The 24328-nt window shown below is 42.8% G+C and overlaps 4 non-coding genes and 1 pseudogene across 4 annotated transcripts; 3 read left to right on the plus strand and 2 right to left on the minus strand.

Moving 5' to 3' along the window:
• The first annotated feature begins 1727 nt into the window (after window positions 1–1727).
• On the plus strand, window positions 1728–1832 carry Trnal-caa. The gene is made up of 2 exons: window positions 1728–1765; window positions 1787–1832. It is a non-coding gene; the product is annotated as a tRNA-Leu (tRNA).
• A 4904-nt stretch (window positions 1833–6736) lies between these two features.
• Window positions 6737–6809, minus strand: Trnar-ccg. The gene has a single exon. It is a non-coding gene; the product is annotated as a tRNA-Arg (tRNA).
• Window positions 6810–14506: 7697 nt separating this feature from the next.
• Trnaa-agc lies at window positions 14507–14578 on the plus strand. The gene has a single exon. It is a non-coding gene; the product is annotated as a tRNA-Ala (tRNA).
• Window positions 14579–19673: 5095 nt separating this feature from the next.
• On the minus strand, window positions 19674–20116 carry LOC100767101 (annotated as a pseudogene).
• A 3738-nt stretch (window positions 20117–23854) lies between these two features.
• Trnaa-agc lies at window positions 23855–23926 on the plus strand. The gene has a single exon. It is a non-coding gene; the product is annotated as a tRNA-Ala (tRNA).
• Window positions 23927–24328: the final 402 nt, after the last annotated feature.

Genomic DNA, 24328 nt, shown 5'->3' on the forward strand with positions numbered 1-24328 from the left:
GTGAGTGGTTGAAAGCTGTCTGTTATGTTTCTAATGCTGTAACAAAGCTCCATGACCTGGGCAACTTATAAAAGAAAACATTTATTGGGGCTTATGGTTCTAGAGAGAGTCCGTGATCACATGGCCGGGAGCATGGAGAAGACAGGCACTACAATAGTACTTGGGCACCTACACCTTCAGCTGCAATTAGGAGGCAGCGAGAGCTGACTGGGATGGGCTTTTGAAACTCGCAACCCACCCCCAGTAACGCGTCTCTTCCAACAAGGCTCCTAATCCTTCCAAACAACTCAAGCACCTGAGAACCAAGTATTCAACCACATAGGGATCATCCTCATTCAAACCACCACAAAAGATTTACACAAAGACGATAATGATGATGTGGTGTGTGTTCTTTGGTTTCAATTTTATTAAAACATTTTTTACGCGTATGAGTGTTTTCCCTGCATGTATGTCTGCGCACTACCTTCATGCCTTGAGCCCATGGAGTTCAGAAAGAGAGATCCCACATCGTGGAATACCTTCAGTTGCTAAAATCTGTGCAAAAGAATATTTGACAACTTAGGGCAGTTAACACTGTTCCTCATGTTATGATGATCCCAACCTTAAAATTATGTGTGTTGCTACTTCATAACTGTAATTTTGCTACTGTTAAGAATTGTAAATATTTTTGGAGATAGATTTGCCAAAGGGGTTGAGAACCACTGACTTAGAATGTATTTGTGTTTGTATTGTGTTACTTTGAAAAGCAAATGGACAAGGTGGGCCCTACAAAGACGTTTGGGGGTTTTGTTCGTTTTTGCAAGGATTAGTATAATTATGGCAAATGTTAGTAGCAGTTACAGCTGAGAGATGAGATTGTGGGCAATTTCAGCTTTGACTTATTTCCATTTTCTGCAATTCATATGGACTTTTTAATTAGGAAAAATTATAAGAGGTGCCTTAATTATAATCATTAATTACAATGATGCCTTGTTGGGTGTCATTCCCTATATAACTTCTTCCCCTAAAAGCAATAGCTTATGAAAGAAAATACAACAGACCCATACTGTAGGTTGGAGGGGGGCTCCTTGTTCACTTTACTCTCGATTATTTTTTTTAATCATTAAAAATAGATTGTGAAAGCATGAGTCTGGAAATCTGAGATAAGGCAATATTGATCCCAAATTATTCTCTTAGTGCCGAAAAGATTTAATCTTTGCAGAAAAAAAAAGTCGTCTTTGTGCTAATAAAAACAAACACAAAATTCTATCAACGTTAATTAAAATTTGCAATTCTGTATGCCTCCTCCCTGAACTTAGCCCCAAACACACCACTTAAAGCTCCAGAGTTCAAATACTGAACGTTCAATGCTGTGCCCCAGTGGCATTCGGCCATCAGATTCCACTTCGGTCCTCTGGAGTGCAGGTCTGAGGACCGAAAGCAACAAAGCAGCAGAAACTGCAGTTGCTGACCGTTTTCCTTCCTTCCTTCCTTCCTTCCTTCCTTCCTTCCTTCCTTCCTTCCTTCCTTCCTCAAAAACTTGGCGATGAGTCGGATGGAGAACAAAGGTCTGTCTTTAAAACAGTTACATTTATACACGGACTTTCCCTTTCTTTTTCATCGGCAAAATATTTTTTCTTTCTCAGTTTACAGGTCACCGTTAAGCAACAAAGCCCAACATTGCTACGTCAGATGTGGTGCTGAGCTATTCTCTATATCAGTAAAAAATCTGCCCAAGGTGCTTGTGTGTCAGGATGGCCGAGTGGTCTAAGGCGCCAGACTCAAGCTTAGCTTCCCTGACTGGGGATTCTGGTCTCCGTATGGAGGCGTGGGTTCGAATCCCACTTCTGACACAGTACTCTTTTTGTCAATTCAATCAAGTTACAGAAAAGAGTGCCGTATTAAGCACATACTTAAGAAACATCGAACCACGAATTTTTTAAAATTGACTTTGAAAACTTTCTAGTAGGTCAGCTGACATTGACGGTAGGAGCGGAAGCACGGCTATGATTTTGACGACGTGAAATTCGCTCTGCCTTGCTGCCTGCCTAAAGAGGCGACCTCGGACCCCGAGGAAAACTGATCGGCGGGTCCCGGGGGTCCGGTCACCAGATATCCCCTTTACCTCAGCAAACGTTTAGCCACGCGCCTTGCCCACAGCGCGTGTCCCAACCCCGAAACACTGCAGGCTCCACAGCGCCCCCTGTGCCTGTCGCGAGGTAAATCATCGTTTCATCGCCTTAGTCCAAACAACCAGTGCTAGCAGCTTGCCGCCTTCTAGACAGTACTTTCTCTATCTACATGCACCCGTGTGATCAACTACGTGGTGGGGCTTCGTTATTGTTTTGGTTTGGTTTTAACAAACACGAAGTCCAGCAATACATACTATTCTCCTTTTTATTTTCACTCACTATTTGTTAGGTTGTAAGTTGAACAACTGTTTTGTTTTTCCTCAGGAAGGAGATAACTGTAAATCAGCAGGATGAATGCAGCGGTTGCAGACGTTCAATAAAAACAGAAAATCTCTAGGAATTCGTCCCATTTCCCCTACAAAAGCTTGTCCTTTCCTTCCTTCCTCCTCTATCCTTCCTTCTCTCTATCCCTCCTTCCTTCCCTGCCACTCTCCCTCCCTCCCTTCCTCCCTTCCTTCCTTCTTTTTCCCCTTCTATCTCCCTGCCTTTCCCTTTCCCTTCCAGCCTGTTGACCCAGGAATCCTGTGTGCTCTGCGTACTTCGCCTCCACAAAACTTTTTTTTTTTTTTCCAAGAAAACGAAACAGCTCGTGTAAAAGAAAGATTTTAAATTCCTTTCAGAATCCATTTTGGCTCACATGGTTTATTTTCTAGTGCTGCTCCTATATGTCTGAATTCTTTCTTAAGCTTGTGGAGTGACTAGTCTCGCCCCCAACCTCCCACTGTTAAAAGTAAAGTATTTCTGTGATGGGGTGGTGGAGGTGATGCCTGTGTTTAAATCGCTTTTCTTCAGAAAATTTTCCCAAACGCTACAACTCCCCAGCGCTATGTAGCTCCCATATAAAAAACAAAACAAACAAAACACACACACACACACACACACACACACACACACACACACACAGACACATGAATACCCTAAGAGAATGTTCACACCATATGAGAAACACAAACCCATGTGTGTTTTTCCATTATGTCAGAATTTATTCAATAACAATTCACAAGCCCAAATAAGTTGGTTTGTTCGATGAAGTATATAAAGTAATTCTGATTTTCCTTTGTAAATGAAAAACCACATCTTTCACTTTAAAGAGAGTAAGAGATAATTTATTCTTGAGCCAAGTATGAATGGACATGGCCCAGGAACATAGATTCAGATTCAGGACAAAGTAATAAATTAATGCATTTACCAAGTTATACTGGTGGGGACATTAGGTAGTCAACAGCAGGTAGTCAACAACAAGGCCGGGAAATGTCTACTTTAGGTTTCAGATAATGTCTGGCAGTATTCTTAACTTCTGGCTTCATGGAAGAGAATGGTCTTCTTAAAGTATAATCTGAAGGTATTTCCTAACAGGTAGGTATGGCAGGTGGTGGGGGGAATGAACGGAACTAAAACTTGCACCAGATAATTTGCCTCTGGGTCTGCAATATTTTAAATCTACAATTTCAAACCTCTAACCATTCATTCAGCCTGGATCAGCAAAGGTGAGACACTGAGGGTAGAACTGTCAAAGTGAGGCCTAAGATTGGGTTGGATGGATGGATGGACAAAAGGACAGAACAGAGTTAATGAGTAAAGCAATGGGAGACTATAGTGTACTAAGCTGGAGCCCTACAGACAGTTGGAGGGTCTCGGTCTTTCAGCCCCTTGGTGCACACACACCCATAGTGGTTTGATGAAGGTGGCTGGAGTTGTGACCATGACAGTGTTAGGTGTCCCTCCTTGTACTCTATTTTTTTTTTTTTTTCCTCAAGACAGTTTTCTCTGTGTAGTAGCCCTGGCTGTCCTGGAACTCAATCTGTAGACCAGGCTGGCCTCATACTCAGAGATCCACCTGCCTCTGCCTACTAAGTGCTTCGATTAAAGGCATGGACCACCACTGCCCAGCTAGGTGTCCCTCCTTTTATGGGGTCCAGGTGAGGGTCCCTTTATTGGTTCCCAGCACCCACATTTGGCTCACAACCATCTGTAGCACCAGTTCTGGAAGATCCAATGCCTCTTCTGGAGTCTGTAGGCACTGCACACACAAAGTGCACATGCATATATTCAGGCAAAACACTCAGCCATATAAAAGAAAAATAAATGCATCTTTAAAGACAGGCATACACTGGTGACTAGGCCAGGCAGGGCACACTTTTAATCCCCAAACTCAGGAGACAGAGTCAGGTGATATCTGCGGGTTCAAGGCCAGTTTGATTTGATCTACACAAAGGTGAGTCCCACACCTGTCCGAGATACATAGTGAAGCTGTCTAAAAACCAAAACACAAACAACAACTAAACACTGATGATAACATCAGGTAGGTAGCTTACAACAGGGCAGGGAACCTCTAGTTATTGGCTATCTGATGACATTAGCCTTTGGGTTGGTGGGTTCAGGTTGGTAGAAGCTAAGGTGCTGTTTGTACAGTCCAAAAAATTACTTATTACACATATGCACACATGTAAGTGGACAATAGATGGGTATTTAAAAGTATAAAGCTAGCCCAAGATAATTTGGCTGTGGACCTGCAACCTTCCAGATCTTCATGGCTCCAGAAGTTTAATCATGCAGTCAATCTTGCAGTATTTTTAAGCTGGGTGCCTTGTTTCTGTTCGCAACAGAGTAAGAGGCCTGCAAACGGTGTTTGGGTGTTTGTGAAGCTGCTAGAAAAGCACCAAGCCGCCTTCAGTCCAGAAAGCTGTCAAGAGAAGCAAACAAAGGTTAACTCTGGAGCCCGTAGGCAGTTTTTCTGGTGCAGGAAATTTAAGTTAGGAAAATCACTAAAACCTCCAGCGAGCTAGAGAGGATCCGGAAGTAACCTTGGTGTTTGATGTGTAAACCCACCCCAAGATCGCTATATCTGGTCAGGTGGAAGTTAATTTGTACTCCTCCTTCCTGAGCTCAGTGGCCTGAAAACTGGGAACTACTACTGTCTGGTTTGGCAGAGACTAGTAAGGTGAGGTGGGTCTGAACTCCGGGGACGCGATGGTTATAGGCACTGAACAGAGGAGGGATGCCTTTGTGAGCCTGCCTGGTGGACTCTGCACAAGGAACTCATTTCAGCCGGGACTGGATTATAGTTGGCCCCTGCCATTTCTCTCGTTTCTGGAAGAGAATGTGTCACAGCTAAGAGCTTTAAGTAAGAGCTTTTCCTCTCCATCCCTTTTCCCCTGAGTTCACTGGGAGACACATTTGGCTTTTTCATCTCAACCTGTTGCATTGTTACACAGAAAATGTGCCACACGAAGCGCTCACACCAAAAGCTTAGGTAGAACTCCTCTTGGGTTCTATACCAGCCTGACTACGGAGTGAGACTTTGCTTTCATATTTTTCTCTCTTACCTAAATGTTTGTGAAACCACATGTGTACATTCTGGGGGACTGTGTCAATAGGAAAGTTGTTAGATAAACAGAAAGAGGTTGGGATTTTTGGTAGAGATAGACATAGAAGTGAAAATTCTCGTGCAAGTGTTGTGACATACGAAAAAGCCGTTAATTCTTTGGAAATAAGGAAGACAAGAATCTTTTTATTCAGGAGTTGTCTGTGATATATAATCTTACAGACTTTCTTTGCATATAAACTGGTCTGAAAATCATCATTTGACAGCATATAAAAAATTTTTCCTCCAGCTTCTAATGTGATGGTTTCTTACGTTGTTTCCCTTAGGATGCATGGGTGTCTGGGTTTCCTTGATCATTACAAATGGAAGAGTTTCCTACTTTGCACACAAGAAAGAGCATCAAAAGAAATACCTAAGCAACAAGAGTTTAAAGAATTCCTTGTGGGTCTTCCTAGAACTAGGAAGACCATCAAGCTAAGCCAGACTGCATCTCTACCACTCCAAATTTCAGAGGAACCTGCACGAATTGAGATACTGAAGGTGGAGAAAGATGTATTTGGAAACAGGAAATCAGCATCACGGGAAGAAATTCCACACTGGGGAGGTTGTTTCCTAGTTCTGGGAATCAAGAGGCACCCAGAACTCTTCCAAATTAGCAATCCCCCAGCATGCACAGCAGAGAGCTGATTCTGCGGCTAACAGAGCAGTTCCTGCCCAGGACCTTCAGACCTAGACAGCTGTCTTAGGGTGTATGTTGCTGTGAAGAGATACCATGATCATGGCAACCCTTGTAAATTAAAACATTTTATTAGGGTGGCCGAAGTACAGTTTTAGAGGTTCAGCCCATCATCATCTCGGTGGGGAGCATGGCGGCATGCAGGTAGACATCCTGCTGGGGTGGTAGCTAAGACAGCCCCACATCTTGCAGGCAACACCGGATGAAACACCGGGTGGTATTCTGAGCATAGGAAACCTCAAAGTTCACCCCCACAGTGACACACTTGCTCCAACAAGGCCAGGTGAGGTCTCTCCCTTCCATGTTCAGGTCTTGTTAAGGAAACCCTGGGCTAGTTTTGCCTTTTTCTTGGCAAGGCATTTGTTACTTAGTAACATCCCAGGTACACTGTTAAACACGAGCCCCTTCTGTCAGCACTAACAGTCAGGCCAAGACTCGAGAGCTACAGGATGGAAAATATCTTGAAAATTCTCAGAAGACGAAAATAGTGAAAATTAAAAGCAACGACCACGAAGGGACTCGAACCCTCAATCTTCTGATCCGGAATCAGACGCCTTATCCATTAGGCCACGCGGCCATGCGGTGGGGAGGGGTAGCCACGTAACAGTCAAAGAAAATGTGACCAGACAGGGGTGGGGATTTCAATGGAAATAACAAAGGCTCAGTATAACAAAAAAGTTCCTAATTTGGAATCGAATTTTACAGAGACTTCTAAAATGCTGATTTGGGGGGTTGTGAGCTAGCTAGCAGGTAGCTCAATGTTTCCTCCGTGTGAACGCGGCTAAATTTCCTATGACCCTAAAGCACAGAGATGTTCAGCCAGAATTCAGGGGACTTTAGGATGCAAAGGAGGGAGGGACGAGCACTGGTGTTTGGAGGATGGGAGTCAGAAAGGATTTGCAACCAGCAAGCTTTAAAGAAAGCTTGTGTGAAAGTACCAAGTTGGCTTAAGAATAGAAAAAAAAAAAAAGGTTACTAAGTTTGCAAAGTTAGTTTAGAAAGGATGGAGAAATTGCAGTCATTGGGAGGTGGAGGCAAGAAACCGAGAGCTCAAGGTCATCCTCAAATACCAAGAGTTCTGGGCTACTCACAAGCCTGGGCTACAAGAGATCCTGTCCCTAAGAAAAAACAAAACAAAACAACAGCAACGAAAAAGAAAAATGTGAAAAACAAAGAGCATTCTACTTTGAGACTCAAACGATCTCAAGTTTTCACCTCTTAAGCTGCGCTTGGAGTCTTGTGAATTCAGCACACTGCTCAGCCATGAATTTATTTGGATCTCAGGGGTTTTCTGGGCTTTTCTTTTTCCTTTTCTTTTCTTTTTGTTCTCAGTAATTTTCCAAGTTAGATTCTTCAAACCCTGGAAGTAGGGATGGACAAACAGCTCACAAGGAAACAGACGCAGGGAGACGCTTTCTTTGAATTTTCCATATCTACCAGAACCAAACCTTCCAAAACTAAAATAGTGAACCCCTCCGAGAATCTCATCAAACATGGACTAATTCACTTTGTGGGAGGCCAGAGGTCTACACATCCAGGTAGACGTCCAAATGCTGTTCAAACCTGTTCTGCGGCCTTTCATCTTTCTACAAATCATTCCTTTCTCCAAGTTACCTACATTTCCTCTCCCATCCCACGTGAAGAAAGCATAGAAGTTTCTAGAGCTTATTCCGCTTGGAATATTTACTTTTTGTACCTATGATGTTCCCCAAGTATTCAATAAATTTGGGTATCATTCCTCTTTTTAATCCTCACACTGTAAACTTATTTCATAAACTCAATTACTGAATCCACAGGGATTACAATAAGTTTTTCTTTCCCTAAAGTGACAAATTCAAGAAATTTAAAAGAGTTTTACATGACTACATGGTAGCAAGATTAGGAAGTTGATGGTATAGGAAAGTCATATTCTTACTGTTGCAATAAGAAACACATGAACAAAGTGAAAGTCACCAGGCAACCCATTTTCATTTTGAAAATGGGTATGCCATGACCCAAACCAGGCAAGTAACCTCAAGTAGAAGGAAGTTCTCTTACTTTTTATCCCAATGCAGGTGGTGACTGTGTCTCACTCCGATAGCAGGAGCTTGACCTTGCAATCTGACACAGGTGTCAAATTCATAATCAGCCCAAAGTGGACTGGTCTAATAAAGAGTTGAGTCTTAGGAATGTTCAATGATGGGCAGACAGATAGATGCTGTATGGAGTTTCTCAAGACAGGGAAGGTTTATGAAATACTGACCTTTTGTAGACTAGTCAACATTGATAGAAAAAAATGTGTCTGATAACTCCCTCCCTCCTTACTAATACATTTTAATTTTTCCTTAAAATTCAGCCAACATATGCTAACTTTCTGAAGTTTCCAGTAAGAGTAAATTGTTAAGTGACTGGGAATTATTTAGTAAGGGTTTATAAAGCACCCATATATATATATATATGGGTGCTTTGTCTGCATGTCTGCCTGTACACCATGATAGACAGTTGTGAGGCCTTATGTGAGTATTGGGAATTGAACTCAGGGCTTGAGTCATCTCTCCAGACCCCAGGCAAGCCTCAGGATGAGGACCTTAACAGAAGGAATTAATCATTCTACCTGTCCTTTTTTCTTTTCTTTCTTTCTTTTTTTTTTTTTTTTTTTTTTGGCATGGTTTAAGATGAATCCATCTTTTTGCTAAGGGTGATGCTTTGGCTGGACCCACGAAAGCCAGAGATTCCACTCTGTGGCTAGCATTTTCTCTTAGCAGGCTTTTACTGATATCTTTGTTTGCATTCCTCCCTCTGAAGAGGTAAGCCTAGAATCATTTAGGAACCAAATGAGAGATCATAACCCCTAAAACATTTCTGGCATCTCTGGTCTCTGGCAAGGATGAAGCTGCCAACTTGCCTATGAACACTACAGGCTTTTAGCCAAGAGAGAAACTTGTTACATTTATTTGGGGATCATTGTATCCTAGACTGTCTAGGCTGTTTTTACATCTTGTTTACATCATTCCTGCTTCTGAAGATGTAACCTAAAGTCCTTTCCGAAATTGACATAACTAAGGATCTGGATTCCTCCAGCATACATGGGGGGTGTTGGGTGTGGCAATTAGGGAACCCTACCAGTGGGCCTATCTAAAAGACCTCATAAGTTCATTGGTAGTTCCATTTGTATAACAGACAGGTTAAAGGAAAGAAAGTCTTTGACTGGTACCTAGAAAGAGGTGAGGAAGAAGTAAGGTCAAAAATAGTAATTATCATTATAAATCCTATGCAGAGAACTGGGAGAAGCCAGGACAGGATATCTTTAAAATATCCTAATCAAAGTCCATTAGAATATCTTGGTGGCCTCACAAGAGCACCCATTCTGGCTCATTTCCCTTTGGCCTCCAAGACTGATCCCGGAGTAAAGAACTGAGCATGGGTCTTAGGTACTTTGATAGGTGTTAAAGTGGCTAGAATCAGAGTGATGTCTTCCCATATGGCTTCTAGATAGGGAGAGAATACATTTAGCCTTCACTTAATTTTTAGGATCCAACAATTGAGAATCTGCCTATCTTGGCTGCAGATGGATACTGCAGTGAGCCCAAGGTCTTATATCTGGGCAGCATTTTGCTTATCAAAAAGAACATCATTAATGAAAAATAGCTGTCTGAGTAAATCTCTGGCTTTAAGTCTAATGTCCAGGGAGTATGATCCCTTAGACTGTTAAGAAAACATACTAATTGTTTTAATCTTTGGTTTTACTTTCCTGTTGAGTGTTTAAGACCATGCAGGTGGCCAAATTAATCACTTTTGGGGGGTATTATCAAGGCCACTGGAAAGTCACTTGTTTTTGAGAGGAACCTCTGGCTCCTTTAGCATTTTCTTTTACCAGTTGTTTCATCTGTGTGTAGATAAGTCAAAGGCCTGGCTATGGCTTTGCACTGAAATTTTTCCTCCGTGTAGACTTTCCTCTTTGCAGACTGGACACTGCTTACAGTTCATGGGGTGGGGTTCCGGTGACTTTCCTGAACAAGATAACGGGTGACTTCCTACAGTTACAGTACACTTCTAGAGATGCCCTACGGTTTCCCAGGTTGTAGTTGGAAGGTAAGGAGTAACCTATTGTCCCCTTTGTAATCTCTTTGATCTTATCAGTATAGTCCTCCAAGTGCAATTATTGAACACCCAGAAGGTCATTCAAACCAGAAGGAAATCAAACTTTTAATTGCCATGTAACATTTAGATAAAGCTAAATAAATTTTTATTAGACATACCTTTTTGTTCTTTAAGCCAGTCCTTATAACTATCATGCAGATCAGACCAATGACTCTTTTTTATGTCACTTAATAGTTTATTTTTTCTTATTTTATCAACTTTTATTCTTTGTGATTTTCACATCATGCATCCCCACCCTGCCCATCTCCCCATCCCCTATTCTCCCTCTGCCATTGCAACTCCCCTCCCAAAACAAAACAAAATTTAAAAGAAGAACCAAAAGGCAAATCAACCAAACAAACAAGCAGAACAAGAAAGAAGAAGAAAAAGAAGGAGGAGGAGGAAGAGGAGGAGGAGGAGGAGGAGAAGAAGAAAAGAAGAAAGAAGAAGAAAAGAAGAAAAGAAGAAGAAGAAGAAGAAGAAGAAGAGGAAGAGGAAGAGGAAGAGGAAGAAGAAGAGGAAGAGGAAGAGGAAGAGGAAGAAGAGAATCTCATTGTGGAAGCTGCGGTGTAGCCCAGTGAGTCGAACACACATTTCGAGTTTTAGTCCTTTCATCTTCACGTGAAAGTGTTCATGGCCATGAGTCATAGTTCTAGTTCAAGGCCTTTGTCCTCTGTCACACCATTGACAATGGTCTCTCTTTTCCAGTTCCTCCTAGGCTTCCTGCCCTTCCTGTGTCATGGAGATCATGCAGTTTTAGATCTGTGGGTTCATCCCCTTCTCATGCTCTAACAGTTCATAGATGAGGTGGAGATTGGGGTGGGCCTCGTGTGGCACTTTGATTCAGTAAGAAAAGCAATTGCCTCCGGACCTAATGGTTTAAAGCAGGGTTGGACTTTACACACCAAGAAGCTGTTTTTCTCCTTTTCCACTAAACCAAATCTAAAGTCTCCCAGGTTCTCTGAGGAATCCATGCCCAAAAGGAATCATGACAAGAAGGAAAGAAAGGTAAATCCTATGCCTAGGGAGAGAGGATATGCAGTTAAATTCAAATCTTGAAGGTCTCTCTCTCATTGTTCAGTCTCTCCTTAGACCAGAGAATACTGGAATCTGGCTGCATAGCCTCTGGACCAGGCCCCTCTGGACACATTGTCCCTGTCTTAGGGAATTCATTTGTTTCTTTCTAACTTACTTTTGAGAACTTGGTTTTGGCAGGTTATTTCCCATTCCGGTCCTTAGAGACTCAGTCCCCACCGCTAAGGAGGAGATTTCTCGTCACTTACTCCTTTCAAATCACCACTGGAATGTCCTCATCACCAAAGAGTTACTCGGACATTCTTCATGGCATTTCTCACCTTGGTCTGTGCACACAGTTGCCTGGTCACTAGGTACTTACTGGGCCCTTCCCCCCATTGACAAGAAGCTATGTCCTGGGAATCATTACAGATCTAAGAGGGTCATTCATACAAGAGCCTATAGCCACCTCAGTGGAGCTGTGGGAATGCGTCATCCTCAAAGGAGGGACCAGAACATTCTCTGGGCTGATTTGCATTCTAGAATGAGCACCCAGATTTTTGGAAAATAATACTTTTGGACTCTCATAAAGAAACACATGGGCAAAACAAAAATAGCTCAGAAAGGCAGTTCATTTTTGTAAAAAGGATGTACCATTACCCAAACCAGAGGAACAAGTACACCAGGTGGGAAGTTCTTTTTGTTCTTATTCCAATGCACTAATAACTGTTTCATCCCACTGCTGAGAGCTCAGTCTCATAGTTCGATGTGATTGCATAATTCATAATCTCTGTGAAGGGGGAGAGTATGATTTTATAGCCAATTAGAAATCTTTATTACAGTTGGCTGGGACTACACCCAGATATTCAGATACCTGTGTGTGGCCTAGAGTGTCCAAAACACAGTTTTTTTTTTTTAATTTTTTTGTTTTTTGTTTTTTGTTTTTTTTTTGAAGGTAGACACCAGGTCCTGGAATCCCACTTGATAGCTTAAGGAGACTGGGGTGGCTTTGTGTAAGCAAGCAGATTGGTAGAAGCTAAGATTAATAGGTTAGCTGGAAATGGAGGTTTGAACAAGCCGCAAATTTAACAGAAGCTAAGTTAGCTAGGACATCCTGATCTTAGGTTCCTAGAATAGACTTGCATAATTTTCCATGGAATACTTGATCAAGGAGGTTAAACTCTAGTTAAACCTGAAATGGCCCCATACAAGATGGAGGTCTTGCATTTGCACTGTCTTACCCTGTCACAGAAGAGCTGGGAATGGGCACCAAGAGCTGTGCAAAACCAAGCAGTAAGTCTCAATCAGGCTTTTGTCTTCCTCATATAGATCTCACATTTGCTTCTGCAAGGTACCCTGGGAGAGACTTCCCTACTTCTTGGCAACCCATTTCCTATGAAAGACTTGCTCTTCTTGAAGCACTTCTGGAAAACAGTGAACTCTCATCACTTCCTTCCAGGTTTTACTTAGGTAAGGATGTTTCAGCATCTTCTCTTATCACCGGAAACTTGCTAGAACTGCAAGACAAGACTTTAGGGCCCACCCAGATGAAACGACGCACGGACTCTGGTCCCAAACCTTCCTGGTAACACCAGTGTTCCTACACTCGGTGAGAGACGGTCTAGAAGGACCAGCTTTCTGACTCCACATTTTAGAGTTGGGGGTCTTCTGATCTTGGAGGAAGCGCGGGAACAATGGAGACCCCAGAGCGTGATGAGATCTGTCATTCCTGTCCTGTGCTCTAAGTACCCACTCTCCGTTTTTCTTACGACGTTGTGATGGTCGGTCTTAATTGTCAGCAGGAGTGTTTGGTCACCGAGGAGACACGCCTCTTGATTAATTGAAGAAGGGAAGATAGACCCTCAAAGTGGACCCCATTTTCCTGAAGAGCAGTACAAGATACAGAGGTCCAAGGAAAAAGCAATGTGCACCTGCCACCTCCAATTCCCCTGGAGGGAGTATAGCTCTCGATACCGCTGCTGTCTTCTGGTGCCATCAGACTTCAACTTCCAACATGAACTCAAAACCAGCGCCATTTGGGAATTGCCAGCTTTCAGCACCGCACTGGGAAAGTTGAGATTTCTAATTTAATGGAGTGAACAACTACTGGCTTTTTCAGCATGCAGCAAACTACTGTTGGACTACCCAGTTCGGGTCATGAAGGTGAATCCAATATATTCTCTTTTACAATATATGCGTCCTCATGGGGGAGGGCCTAGGCCCGGCCCAGGATGATGTGGTGGACTTTGGGGAGCCCCCGTCGAGGGCCCTACCCTGCCTGGGGAGTGGAGGGTGGATGGGGTGGGATATAGGTGGGGGGGGATGGGAGGGAGAGGGAGAAGGGATTGACATGTGAAACAAGCTTGTTCCTAATTTGAACTAATAAAAAAATAAAGAAAAACAATATATGCGTCCTGTTGGTTCTGTTCCGTCACAGAACCCTATCTAATATATACTCTTGTTTTTCCTCCCGCTCCCAGGTCTCCTGTCATTTTTCCGGTTTTCCCCCTCTTATCTTATGTTTTCCCAGGATCCTAGTTTATTTCATTTAATTATACCCCCCACCCCATTTCGACTGTTGTACCAAGCCGGAGAGAACGGGAGAGCACTTGTGCTTGAATCAAGGAGCGGAAGGTCCCCAGGACCCTGACGCTACCGGCACGGAGGGATGTGCAGATAACTACTTCTGAGTCTTTTTCTTGATGGAGACTTCCGGGGGTGGGGGGTCGGCGCGGTGAGTAGGGTGGGGTAGTGGGCTCATCCCGGTGCTCTGGAGCCTGCTGCTTCCCGGTATCTACATGAGCCCTCATTCGGCTGCCAGCCGGTCCAAGGCCGAGTTCGCTTGCTTTGTTCTCTTTACCTTCTGCCACCTTTCACAGCAGAAGTCACCATTCAGACCTCTCTCTCTGGAGCAGCCTGGCAGAACGCCTGTTTTCAGCCCCAGGTGACAGGTCCATGAAGGTCCCCTGGTCGAGAGCCAGACTTTTCAGATCATCTTATCTTTTCCTTCTTCTGGCTTGTGTTCCACACAGTACCCGAGACACAGGGCTTAGTATACATTACAAATTAATTACAGGGCACCTGCCTGCTGGAATGGCAATATCCAGTCATAGGATTATTTTTGAGCAAGCACACCCGCGAGGGGGTGTAGCTCAGTGGTAGAGCGCGTGCTTAGCATGCACGAGGCCCCGGGTTCAATCCCCGGCACCTCCAGTTCTCAGTGTACGTCGCCTTTTTGGGTTTAGTGTGTCCGCTATCAATTCCAATCCACCAGACACCAAAAACTAAGGAAAGACAATGGAGTCTGTCTTCTAGGCCCTTCATTTTATATCGAGGCGCTTCGATCAACAACACAGCATGGCGAAAGGCCCTGCCTGATAGAGAAGAGCTGAGAGACAGCCGCGGGGCTGGAGGGGAATAGGAAAGACTGGAGGGAGGGAAGAAAAAACAACCCACAGGGGGAAATGGGAAACTTTCTCATTTTTCCCACTCCTACGGCAACTTCCCCTTCGCTGATCCTTCACTTGGTTCCTGTTATCTTCCATTTTTATATTTTGTGTGCATTAGAGTAATTTAAAAAATACAATGCTAGGTTTTGATCCAGATAAAAGTTCTTGGTTGTGCTAAGTAAGTTTAATCAACCCCGAAGTAATAATGAAGGCAAAGCACACTATCTTCACTCGCTCCCTGCTGTCATCTCATATTTTTGAAGGGCCCCACATATGCATGTGTGATTCACTACACACTTGCAAACTTCATGCGCAACACTGGGGCTACCTTTCAGAATGAGGGACACCAACATTAAAGGGCTGAAAAGCGCCCTGCACTGACCCTGAAAGGCAACCCAGGACTTGCTTTTCTTCTTTCTTCTTCCTTCTTCTTCTTTCTTCTTTTCTTCTTCTTCTTCTTCTTCTTCTTCTTCTTCTTCTTCTTCTTCTTCTTCTTCTTCTTCTTCTTCTTTCTCCTCCTCCTCCTCCTCCTCCTTCCCCTCCTCCTTCCCCTCCTTCTCCTCCTCCTTCTTCCCCCCCTCCTCTTCTTCCTCCTCCTCCTCCTCTTCCTCCTCCTCCTCCTCTTCCTCCTTCTCCTCCTCCTCCTCCTCTTCCTCCTCCTTTCTTCTTCTTCTTGACAGGGTTTTGCTATGTAGTTCTGGTTATTTGGAATTTGCTAAGTATACCACGCTGATTTCAAAACACAGAGACCCACTGTTGTAGTCTATGTTCTCAGAATTGCAGCATTCCTTTCAAATGGAAACATTTGCTCCAGGCAGAAAGAGGAGCCTCTGGAGATTTAGAACAAAACTGGAACTTGAAAGATTCTTGAAGACCCTTTCCTAGCAATTAAAAATAAAGGTGGGGGAAATGAGTTAACAATTGCTGAGGGTTGAAACTCTGACCAGCTTGGGTGACTTTTACAAACACCTACTGCTTTTTCAGAACACCCTGCATTCAGGGGGTCTAGTTTGGTCTTATGGAGGTTCCCCAGCTGTCAGTCCAGAGTCAGTGAGCTCCCACTAGCTCAGGTCCAACTCCAACTTCTGGGAGATCAGTTGCCTCTGGCTGACTGTTCCACTCATGCACACACATGCGCATACATGCATAATTTAAAAATATGTCTTTTAAGGAAAATAATGTTTATTTTGTTATTTTAAAATATTTGTGTTCCCATCTTCTTCCTTCTCATTCTCATTTTCATTCTCATTCTCATTCTCCTCCTCCTCTTCCTTTTTTTTTTTTTTTTTTTTTTTTTTTTTTTTGATAAGGACTGATTGGTCTTAGATTTAGTGTGTGGCTGAGAGTGACCTAGAACTCTTGATCCTAGCCTTCACCTTCCAAGTACTAGGCTGGGAGTAGTTTGACATCACCTCTGGCTTGAAAATGTTGACTTTTGTTTGTTTGTTTTAGGGTCATACAAAAGGACATTGTTAGTCTGAAATTTGATATGTTGGCCAGGTTGGCCCTGAACTCATAGAGATACATCTGCATTTGCCTCCTGAGTGCTGGGATAAAAGACACACACCACCACACTTAGCTAATATTGACTTTTTTTAAGTGCATTTGTATTATTTTTTGAGACTAGTGATTTTTAATAAGTGTATTTTTTTAATGAAGAAAAACTAAGCTTTTTATCTTGAGACAGTATCTCCTGTATCCCAAGTGGCCTCCAGCTCCCTGTTGTAGCTAAGGGTGACTCTGAATACCTGCTCATCCTTCTTCTGTATCCTAAACAAAGCTTATGTGCTACCACGAGTCTCTCTGGTGTTCTAAGGCTTTCTTCATGCTAGGCAAACACTCTACCAAATGAGCTGCATGAGAAAAATCTTAGCCATTTCAACACTAAGGAAGATTTCTCTATCCATAAAGGATGCTAGACGATTTTCCAAGAAGAAAGAGTTGCATGCTTTTAAAACTATTTATTATTCTTGTTTTGTTTTTCAGATAGGGTCTCACTCTGTAGGAAAGATTAGCATGACACTTAGGATGATTCTGCTGCCTTAACTTCCCAAATGCTGAGAATGCTATCACTTTTGTTAACACAGCTATAACCAGCCCATCTGGAAGTATTCTAAAGAGACATTTGTGCTCCCTCTTTAGCTATCAGACTATTGAAAGAATTAGAATCTCTCAGGAATTTCTTGCTAGGAGAAGAAATGACTGAAGCCCTGGGAGCATTCAGATGAGGAACTTGCCTCCTAGAGAAAAGATTTTACAGCTAATCATAGGAGTGACTGACCTCGAAAGAGAGAATTGGAGCTGAGCTCACAGTGTATGAGAGACTACATCCTGGCTGGACTGCTTTTTATTTAAATCCTATCCTCCTGTTAGAACACCAAGGATGTCCTTTAAATGGCTTATTGAGCACAGGTGCTAAACTTGGTTTGCTGGGGCGCAGCTATGTTTCCTATGTCCAGTCACAGAACTACTGTACTATCATATTCCAACGGTGCAACAAATAGTCACAAGAGGTATTTAAGAGCTACTAGTTGGACAGAATAAGCAATAGGTTTCTGTTATGTAACAAAAATTGTATTTGACACTGGGTGGTGGTTGCACACACCTTTAATCCCAGTACTCAGGAGACACAGGCAGATCTCTGTGAGCTCAAGACCAGCCTGGTATACAGAGTGAGTACCAGGACAGGCTCCAAATATATATATATATATATATATATATATTATATATATATATGTTTCAACAGTGTTCATCTTTTGGAAAAGAAGACTTCAATACAACCAATATTATACTAATTTTGGTTTTTTTTTTGAACACAATGAAACATGCTCAGTGTCTCTTTTAGGGTTACTATTGTGAAGTCCATGGAGAGGTGCTGCTTACTGGCATGCTCTTTATGGGTTGCTCAGCCTGCTTTCTTATAAACCCAGGACCACCAGCCCAGGGATGGCTCCCCCCACAATGGGCTGGTCCCTCCCCCATCTATCACTAATTAAGAAAATGCTCTACAAGCTTGCCTACAGCCCAATTTTATGGAAGCATTTTCTCAATTGAGGATCCTTTCTCTCAGATGACTATATCCTTGTATCAAGCTGACATAAAACCAGAACACTAGCCAGCACACTCTGCTTTTCAAATACTTCAGTAACTACATGGAATCCATTTGTAGATGTCCAAATAATCCTTGAGATGGAAAACTGGAGTTTAGGGGTTTCAAATAGTTTTCCTTACATTTATTTATTTGGTGTGTGAACTCTGGTGGGAGGCATTCACATGGGAATTTGAATACAACATGTAAAGTTCTCTTTCCAACATGTGGATCCTGTGAATGCAAACTGGAAAAAGGCTATGCCTGGAGTTCAGTCAATACTGTGAAGAGATTGGAATGTTGCAGCTCCAGAGGCCAATTACCTTATCTTAGGCAAGCTTTGGCTCCCAGAACAGCCATTCCTTGCCCACCTCTGTGTGGTAACTAGCATCCTGTGACTAATAAATAAAAGCAATTGCAATCTGTTGACTTAACAGACTCACTGGCTTCCACCAACCCAAAAGCTAAGACAGTCGTCACACAGCGTATTGGACCTATGTAAAATTTTCACCATCTTTTGGTAACCGCCTCTCTGATGTACCCACCAATGTATTTTAAACTTGCCTTGATTTTTTTTTTACTTTCTCTGTTCTTAAAATGATAAAACTTTATGGAACTGCTTCTACATTAGAACATGGAATTTGGGGTAACCTAAGTTCATGTTCCCAAGCCCATGGTCACTTAAAATGGCTCCAGAATAAACTATCTCTTATTTCCCTAAGATGAGAGCGGCAGTTTCTGTGTTGACAGTCCCAAAGATTATACTCAGGTCTTCAGCTTGGCAGAGGCACCTTTACCTAGAGCAGTGCTTCTCAACCTTCCTAATATCCCGACTCTAATACAGTTCCTTGTGTTCTGGTGACCACAACCACAAAATTAGTTTCATTGCTACCTCATAACTGTAATTTTGCTACTGATATGAATTGTAATGTAAATATTTTCGAGATAGAGATTTGCCAAAGGGGTCTCTACCCCAGGTTGCAAACTGCTGACCTAAAGGGTCATCTTGCCCCTGCCTAACTATCTCCCCAGCCAACTTTAGGATTCTTGTTTTGTTTGAGGTGGGGAGTTGGACTTACCTCAGCTGTTTGGCTAAAATTTTTGTGACAATAATTTTGAAATTTTGAGACACAATTGTTTCTGCTATTATGTGAGCTTTCATTTAACATATGCTTTAATATTCTGGAGAATGACTCAGCCTATCAAATGTCTGTTTGTCTTGAGAGCATCAAAACCCTTTGTTGAGTATGAGTTTTGAGAGTTCTGTATGTCTCTTTGGGCCCTTAAGACCACATAGAGAAAATATATTTACAATACTGTTGTTTAGTGTAGGATTTTCTTGTGTGTGTGTGTGTGTGTGTGTGTGTGTGTGTGTCTATCTGTCTGTCTGTCTGTCTATTATTTTGTTCTTATGCATTTGTTTTTTTGAGACAGGATTTCACTCTGTAGCCTGAGCTATCCTAAAACTTACTGTGTAGCCCAGGCTGGCCTTGAGCTCACAGTAATCTCCTTCCTCAGCCTCCGAAGCAAGTGCCACTTATCAGCATCTGATGTGTGCTTTTGTTTTAAGTGATTTTATTGTTTTTATTTGTTTCATTTTGAGACAGGGCCTCTATAATTAGTCTTCGCTGTACTGAAATTCCATATATAGACCAGGCTGGCATGGAACTCACCGAGATCCACCAGCTTTTACCTCCTGAGTGCGGGAATTAAAAGCAGCACCACCACTGCTTGGCTTAAGTATTTTATTGCTTGTGCACACAAGAAAAATTTATGCCACTAGAGCAGAAGGTGTGGACAACTCATATTTCTAATTGGGCAGGAGGACTCGCTTAGTCTTGTTGTTTTAATTCGGCTCTCTATCAGAATCAGGTGGAATTTAGCATCCTTATCCCTTCGGTTGGTCTCAGGATGCTTACAGGCAGCTACGGCTTTCTTGATCAAATGGTAGTGATCCTCAGGGAGATCAGGACAATCCTTTGAACTTAAGGATTCTCAAGATTTTATTACCCAGTCGCAAAAAAAAAAACGGTCTCATGCCACATCACGTGAGTCCCTCAGGCACTTACCAATTTGGGAGGGAGTCAGGCTTTTCTTGGCCAGTTTGTAAATGATCTGTTCCTTCACACCATCAGATGTCAGCTTCAGTCAGGTAAGGATACTGCAGTGGTAGGGCAGCACAGATTGGTACAGACACTTCCAGGGAGCATTCATGAAATCTGTCTTAGGGTTTCTATTGCTTTCAATGAAACACCATGACCAAAAGGCAAGTTATGGAGAAAAGGGTTTATTTGGCTTAAACTTCAGCATTGCTGTTCATCACTGAAGGAAGTCAGGACTGGAACTTAAAACAGAGGAGGGTCCCAGAAGCAGAAGAAGATGCAAAGATCATGGAGGGTGCTGCTTACTGGCTTGTTCCCCATGACTTGATCAGTCTATAGAACCCAGGATCCCCATGCCAGGGATGGCACCACCCACCATAGGCTGGGTCCTCTCCATTGATCACTAAATGAGAAAAATGCCTTGCAGCTGGATCTCATGGAGGGATTTCCTTAACTGAGGCTCCTTTCTCTGATGACTCTAGCCTGTGTCAAGTTGACATGTAAAACCAGCCAGTACAAGACCCATGATGGCAGCAAGCTGATTTTTTTTTCTTATAGTGAGGATTTAGCTTCAAAAGCTCTAATTTTAGAGTAGTTTTCAACATTCATAATCAAATTAAATTCTATAACATAGTTTTTATTTAGAGTGTGTTTCTATCTGAGTGTATCTGCATGTTTGTAAGGGTAGCCCCTCTACCACTCTTCACTGATCCTCTGAGCCAGGGTCTCTCTCCCTGATCCTCATGCTTCCTCAAGGCTGGAAGCCAGAAAGTCAGTCATCCTCCTGTTTCTGCCCAGCTCAGAGATGACGTTACAGGTGTGTACAGGACGTCTGGCTTGTTAAATGGAACTGAATCTGAACAGCAGTCCTCATGATTGTCCAGCAAGAACTCCTAACTGTTGAACCATCTATCCAGCCCCTCAAATTATTTTTATATGTAATTTTTTCTCTACTAAATCATGAATATTCCTCACTGTGGTGGTTTAGATGAGAATGGTCCCCCACAGGCTCCTATTTTTTAAATACCTGGTCCCCAGTTGGGAGAACTATTTGGGAAGGATTAGGGGTTGTGGCTTTGTTGGAGGAGATATGTCAATGGGGAACAACTTTGGAGGTTCAAAACTTAGCTCACTATGCTTCCTGCTTGGGATTCCAGATGTGAGTGTTCAGAGATTCCTGCCTATACACTTTTACTTGGCCACCATTGTCTCTAAACCTCTGGAGGCACAAGCCCAATTAAATGCTTTCCTTTATAAATTGTCTTGGTTATGGTTTTCATCACAATAAAAAAGTAGTTAATATACCCACCTCATTTTGATTGAGGTGACCAAAGTAGTTAACAGTCCTTATGCTCATATGTGGTCCCCCAAACAGTGAACAACCCACAATAATATGTCATTTTAGTACAGGTTCTCTGTACTATTATTATTTTCAAGACAGTGTTCTCTATGTAACAGCCCTAGTTGTCCTGGAACTCACTTTGTAGAGCAGGATGGCTTTGAACTCATAAATGTTTGCCTGCCTTTGCCTCTGCCTTTGCCTCTGCCTCTGCCTCTGCCTCTGCCTCTGCCTCTGCCTCTGCCTCTGCTGGGGTTTAAACTCAAATTTCTTCTTTTTATTTTCTTATTTGAATTAGAAACAAGATTGTTTTACATGTCAATCCCAGTTCCCACTTTCTCCCCTCCTTCCCCTACCCCCCCCAACTAATACCCTACCTATCACATAACCTTTCTGCTCCCCAAGGAGGGTGAGGTCTTCCATAGGGGGTCATAAGAGTCTATCATCTACTTTGGGATAGGGCCTAGGCCCACCCCTGTGTTAAACTCAAATTTCTGTTTTACTTATTTAACCGGAAACGCCAGATGACCACAAAATTCATAGTCTCATGAATCTCTCTCTCTCTCTCTCTCTCTCTCTCTCTCTCTCTCTCTCTCTCTCTCTGTGTGTGTGTGTGTGTGTGTGTGTGTGTGTGTGTGTGTAAAACATGGCTGCATAGCACCTGGCACAGTATATGGATAATGCCATTGTTCTACCCCAAGCAAATTGCTCCTCCCTCTATTCTAACCCATTTCCACAGTTCAGTAGAGACCCCCCCAGACATACTGACTGGATCTGGAGAAAGAGCCTCTGGAGACTCTGGTCTCAATGTTATCCAAGGCTCTTATCTGCTTTGTGTCATTGTTTCTCTTATCTCCACAGAATTCCAGGCATGAGGTTCCATCGACCTGTAATCTCCAAATCAACACACTAAAAAGATGTTGAGGGCTTGGGGTATAGCTCAGTGTAAATCACTGGGCTCAACCCCCAATTGAAAATAAAAGTAAACAGAAGATTGTTGAATGAAAAAAAAATTTCTTTGTGTCTTTGAAACAATCATGTGTTTTTGTCATTTTCTGGATGTATGCATTACATTGATAGATTTTTAAATATTTTGTACTTTTTTTTTTAACCACTCCCACTCCACTCCCAGGAAGAAGAGGCAAGTTGAGAATTTCCTCATTCATTCCAAAGACCAGTGTTGGGGGAGAAGTAGGGAGTGGAGAGCAGGAGCAGCTGCCGAGGGAGAGAACTGCTACGATGCCCCAGCAACCTGCTTTTGAGGCTGTTAGCATGGTGCTAGACTTGGCGGGAAACTGTTAACTTCTAGAATTTCCAGGCATATTGCTCGGTACATTGCTGTTAACCTCACACTTCCATGGAAGAAGGTGTGTCCAGGGCTTTTACATTCCACCATCTTGTTGATGTCACTCACTTGGAGCATGCTTTTAAAATCCAGTCCTACAGTCTGTGCCTTTTAATTGGATCGTTTACAGTCTACAAGTTCCCTTATTGGGATCACCTTCTTTATAGAAATTTAACTCCAGCCATATATAGCAAGTAAAGCCTACAAAGCTCTAGTCTTTCTGGTTTTGTGATATTAATGTAATACACATTACATCTGTCAGTTGCAAATTAAAATTTATATTGGTACAATTAATTGTCGACGTAGCTGCCATTTCCTTAGCTCACTATTGCTTTGATCTCATGATATCCACTGTACTACCACCGTCAAATCTATCACAGATATGCATCAGTCCTTTGTTTCAGTCTCAACCGTAAAGTTGCATTATAAATCATTTGAGAAATGAGAAGAAACATGCATTACTATACTTTATTATTACTATCATTAATTTTTATGCCAGCACACAAATTGATGAGGTTCGTTATGGCATTTTAATATAATCCACCCCTTCTCCGTTGCCCCAGTCTCCTCTGGCTGGCCCCCTCCGATTCCCCAAATAACCCACGTTTCCACTCTTACGTCATCTGTGATCATTTATAATTACGCATACCTGCCCTTTGTTCACGTTGATTTATCGTCTGTAGTCACAACTTTCGATATGGAAAACCATCTTTAGTCCGTTCTTTTCCCCTATCTCTCTCATTTTTCTTTCAGTTTTGGAAACCAGAAGTCTCACCATGTTGTTCTGGCTTATCTTGCAACTCGAGGAAATCCTCCTGTCTCCGCCTTCCAAGCGCTGGGATTACAGAGGAGGTTCATCGTTCCCGGCTCTGCAACCCTTTAAAAGTAAGGCAGAAGGGAAGAGGGGAAGAAAGATAAACGGAATCATCCTGCCTCTTCCTGGGCTGGGAGAAAAGGCTGCACACACACAATGACCAAGAGCTGCGAACAGCGTTGGTCCAGACCCATGAGTGCGCTGCTCTATGCTAGGCAGACGCCGGGTTTCGACTTGGGCTTTAAAATGATCAAAATAAATGTGGCCTTAGGTTTTTGCTCTTGATGTTTCCAAAACCTAGCAAAAATCAGATTTCTGTCTTGAATATATTCCCGAGAGCCTAACCATGTCAGGGGGTGTAGCTCAGTGGTAGAGCGCGTGCTTAGCATGCACGAGGCCCCGGGTTCAATCCCCGGCACCTCCAGTGTTTTCATAAAGACCTGCCTGCTTTCTTTTCTTCCCCCACAACTTTACTGTTTTCCTGGCTCAAAGAGATAGACAAACGATTTAACGGAATATTAATGCTGATAAAGGTGAGGTGACCATCTACTCCGTTTCTAGAAAAGAGACAGATCAAAGATTTAACTGGAGAATGGCTGTTTCTGCCAAGTTTTCCTGCTGAGAGCTGTTTTTACCGGCGAACACCAGCATCACCCTGTCCGCCAGCGAAGTTCATTCCGCCAAAGTGTTCCGGGTTTGTTTTATGATCCATGGAGTCGATTCACCTGAGACAGTGGTGCCCTCTGTGGGAAGGGTGGCGTCCACACCCTTGGAGAGAAATCGCAATCTGGACTCGCAGTCTACAAAACATAAAATCGTTTTATAG

Source organism: Cricetulus griseus, chromosome 3 (assembly GCF_003668045.3).
Source record: "Cricetulus griseus strain 17A/GY chromosome 3, alternate assembly CriGri-PICRH-1.0, whole genome shotgun sequence".
Lineage (NCBI taxonomy): Eukaryota > Metazoa > Chordata > Mammalia > Rodentia > Cricetidae > Cricetulus > Cricetulus griseus.